The following is a 4,788-nucleotide window of genomic DNA, read 5'->3' as shown; positions in this document are numbered from 1 at the left end:
GTCACCATTCCTATGCCCCCTTTACACCTTAACTAGACAAGTCTTAACTACTCTAGATAAAAACTTATTCATTTAACATGCTTCATTTACTTAAGTCATTACATTCATTAGAAGACTCACTCTTGACATTAGGTTATTCAAGTACTAGTCTTGGACAAGACCTACGGACTCTAACGAGCACCTTCAAAGCCTATTGTGCAATGTCTAGAAAGAGTCTCATACCACCACCTAAACTTAATAGAACTTCTCTGATGCTATTAGGTATCCCACATGATCAGAATAAGTAATAACCGACATAGACCATGATAGCTTGACATGGAATCCGTAGTTCTGACCTACTCCGATGAATGTTTTTTTCTTGCCAACGGTAGAACTAGGACACATCCACTACAAGAAAACAATCGTTTAGCTACAGACGCAAATCCTAGCTAAAGTAATAAAATCCCTAGCTAATGTCAATTTAGCTAGGAAAATGACCCTAGCAACCTTCAAAGCTAATAAGCTCTTAGCTAATTTTTAGCTAGCAAATTATGTAATTCCTAGCTAATTTAGCTAAGATATCTTTGCTAGGCTCTTTTCGTAGGAAAGAGTTTGTCACAACGTATACTAGCTAAACTCATAGCAAAATTTGCTTGGTAAATATTGACTTTGCTTAGACTTAGCAAGGAATCACCCAATCTAAACTTACAAATTCTCCAGCTATTTTCAAATTTTTCTTGGAATATTTTCTTTGCTAAATTACTAGCTATAAACAGCTAGGCATATTTTCTAGAGAAATCTGGCTAGAAATTGTATGACGAATACAAATATAATCCTCTATATTTGACACAAGATGAAAGACAGTTAAATCAAATAAATTTATCAAAATAACACGGTTATAATATCATCAATCCTTGAATAGTGAAGTACATGTTTACTAGCTAAAATATATCTTAAAACATAAAACAGTAACATAATGTCTTAAAACATAAAAATAGTAAGATAAGTTATCTTAAGGTGCATTAATTTGGGGTAGTAGAACCATATCCATCTGGTGGTGGTTGAGGAGTAAAACCAAGCATCCGAGCCAGAGCAGCATGAACCGCAATAGTAACTTGAGCTTCCATATATTCCCGAATATCCATTTGCACTTGCATATTCATCATTCGTTGCTCCAACATGCGGTCAAGAAGTTGCTGCAATTCAGGTGTTCCAAATATTTGTTGAGTTGGAATATTTGAATGATTCTGAGCAGTAGAGGATACACAATTAGAATTCCTTGAATCTGCCAGCAAACAATTTCTAGAACCAAGCCCGTATATTTTTCCTTTTTTAGTTCCACCAACTGTTTCTATCCAAGTTTTTAGTAATTGCTCCTCCGATACCGTTTTCAATAAATTCACATCATTTTCTCCATTTGTGCCGTGTTTCTCTCCATGTCTCCTTCATTTACTTCAAGACCTTCATTCCTTAATGTTGAATTCTCGCTCACCTGATCCTTAATTGTATTTGTAAATGTATTCTGAAAAAGAATAAAGTGATTAGTTAGTACATTATATAACAAAGCTATGAAATTCCAAGAGGTGCTATGAAAGTACTCAAATTTATTCTGTAATAGGACAACATGAAATAAACTTGCATAATTAAATAAATAGAATACTGTAATTGATGAAGTAAATAATGAAATATATATTTGAACTAATACAAGAACATTAGTTTGAGATGTTTGGTCCAGTAAATCTATTTCCATTATTTGCGTTCAACGGTTTTGCTTTGCTTGAGTACCAAAACGTTATGGATGCGATGAGCGCCATGGAAATCATGCAGGGAAATTCTCTTTGGGGTGTTGGTCTTCAAGTAACATTCATGGATGAAGGATTAGGTATGAAGGGGGCTATAAATATTGTAGGTGTTGGTTCTAGTTTCTATATTTATGTGGGCAGTGTTTAGAGTTGCTGGATGAAGGATGATGGCGTGCATGAGTTGAGAAAAACACTTCAAAAAGGTAATCGGGTGGTTACAGATGGGTGCTAAAATTTTGTTCCTACACCTGAGTTATATAACACGATGCAGGCTGCTACATAGTGAAATTCCAAAACCAAACTATAGAGATGCAGTCCTGTTCACTGGCCTTGAACTATTGGGTTCCGGAAAATCTTACAAAAATGGCTAGTCATCTAGAGAAACAACTCTTTGCAGATCACCTATATTGGAACTAGGTTGAGGCCTAGAAATTGGAACAAAAGGCTCCCCATGTGATTCCCATTGATAATAGTTGGCAAGAAAGCATGCTTGTATAAATGAGATCTAATATCATGAGGTTCAAGAAATCCACTACTGTTTTTAAATTTTGAACAAGGGCACCTTATACTTCCATTAGAAACAAAATCAGGTTGCATCAATGCAAACTCTATAAATCCACGCACACCTTCTATAAACTCAGAAGTGACAGTTGTTCGACTTGGAACTAGTCTCTTATACATCCACATGCGATCAACTCTAATGGAACTCATGCTTCCTATCTAACAAACAATGATAAAAGACTTCTTTTAGTACTTAATAATTTTTTCATTAGGTAGTAATCAAGTAAATGAAATTCAAATTTAAACAGAAATGATTGTACCACAAATATCTAATTGAAGAAGGGTTCCATATCACTATTTAACTACGCGAAAAAATTGTATTTTTCTAATACAAACATAAATTTCCCTTATAGTTAGTCAAATCGAAAAATTTTAAGTGATTACAATGAGGGATGAGAAAAAAAATATTAAAACACAGGCATTTTGTATACTAACACTATTTAGTCACCCAAGTCCAATACAAAATCAACCACAAAATCGCTTTTGATTCAAGAGGGACTCCATAGAAGAGAAATTAAAGTGCTCAAAACTCTACCCTTGAATGTAGAAGGTGAGTATATAGAGACACTTATCGTACAACAAAATAGAAAGGCAGAAGGTGAAAAATGAAGCAGTCGGTTGAAACAGCTTGGAGAAATCGCAGATTGTCACTTGTGGAGGCACTAGAGTCATCCGAGTCATCAATTACGAGCCTGTCATAGATACTCGAATAAGACGAGTTTTGTAGTTGTTTGCTTCGTTAACATATTTCCATCAAAAAGTTAAAGGCACATTAAACTGATCAACTCACAAGCATCTATATACTTTTTGTAGATGTGATAATAGTAAACAGCAGAAGGGATTTCAAAAACAAACTATTACTGGACATTAATGCATAAAGCTGAATATGAAACTACTACCAATTGCAACGAAACAACGACTAAAACTAAAACGGTCACCAAAACTGAAGCAAAAGTTCAAGAAAGCAACTTGTGAAGATAAAAGAGTCACCTTGAGAAGAAGGTGATGTCTGCACCAAATCTTAAGGAAATGTAAAACACAATAAAAAAGAATAACATTGCATAAAGAGAGATGCACCTGGCAAACCTATGACTTTCACTGGCTTGGTCTTTGATTTGGCAGCATACAGAGAAAATCCCAAAATGATTTGAACTTCTCTCTGCTGAACAAAATAACAAGTTCCAATTTCAAGGTCTAAGAAAAACAGGGTATCTTCAAGAAAAAATATTGATTATGTGTGAATTTCACTCTCATATCTAACAAAAACATATGAAAAACTAGCTTTTCAACAATATCTGTTCCTACAAAAGAATTAGGGTTAGGAGAACTTCATACCTTAACCGAAGAAGGAAGTAACAATTTGTGATTTCAAGCTTCTGTAAACTGAAATAATAGTTTGAATTGTGGGAGCATGATGAAGAGACGTGAAGAAATGCATCCTCAGTTTACGGGATTTGAAGAAGAGTTGTGCAGTTATTTTGTTCTATTTTGCACGATTTGGAGCTCTAATAGGGTTTTAGTGTTGTACGTTTCTTATTCTACTTCTGATCCTTTTCTTTTCCCTTTCTTACATTATATTATATTATATAATAATTAGTTTTATATATGTTTCTTCTTTCTATTTATTTTCTAGTACTTCTTCTATTTAGACTAGGCAAGAGTTGCCCGTGTAAACACGGGCCCAACGTTGTTAATTTTTTTTCATTTTCATATCATACTTATCTTAATTAATTAATTCTATCTTATACCATCTTAATATTTTATTGTAAATATAATAATAAAGTTTTGTTATAAATATGATTGTAATGAGAGAGTACTATTAACAGAAGAATCAAATAATGATAAGATTATTTAAACGGAAAAGGATAAAAATGTCCTTAAATTATGTGAAATTAATCAAAATGTCTTTCATTTATAGTTTGACTCAAAATATTTTTTATTGTTAATATTAAAGAGGTATCATCAATTGGTTCAAACATAAATTCATGTGTTAACTCAACAAAGCCAGAGAATCTAAACAAGACTATCCTCCATCTTAAAAGGCAAATAGTTAAACCAAACACTCTTATATAAAACTTAATTACATCAACATTTTAGTGATGTTATTAGGGAAATTCCAGAATAACATTTACCTGAAACCAGGGGAATCAGAAGGTGACAAGCCAGGTTCACTTGCAAGTCTATGGTGTGTGTATATATATATATATATATATATATTAGACACTAAAGCAGAATGAGCACATGAGAGGTATGTATTAGATTGTGATAATACTATCGTTACCTCTAGTATAAACAATAAATCAATAATTTGTGGAATTTCAGCCCATCCAAAAATCAAGAAATGCCTAATCAACATTAAGTGTAAGATCATAATTTCACTTATATCAGCTACCAATAGTTTCTTACTTTGTCTATGATAGATATTTTTCTGTTATTTTTCTAGTTA

General features: G+C 33.0%; 1 long non-coding RNA gene across 1 annotated transcript; it reads right to left on the bottom strand.

The window, feature by feature from the left end:
* Positions 1–821: 821 nt before the first annotated feature.
* LOC101254914 (uncharacterized) lies at positions 822–3,896 on the bottom strand. The gene is made up of 3 exons (NR_136340.1): positions 3,678–3,896; positions 3,420–3,504; positions 822–1,501 (listed from the first exon to the last, which is right to left on the bottom strand). It is a non-coding gene; the product is annotated as an uncharacterized lncRNA (long non-coding RNA).
* Between the last annotated feature and the right edge of the window lie 892 nt (positions 3,897–4,788).

The sequence above is a fragment of the Solanum lycopersicum genome, chromosome 7 (assembly GCF_036512215.1).
Source record: "Solanum lycopersicum chromosome 7, SLM_r2.1".
Lineage (NCBI taxonomy): Eukaryota > Viridiplantae > Streptophyta > Magnoliopsida > Solanales > Solanaceae > Solanum > Solanum lycopersicum.
Note: the sequence above shows the minus strand (reverse complement) of the source record. Positions and strands in the feature narration are given on the sequence as shown.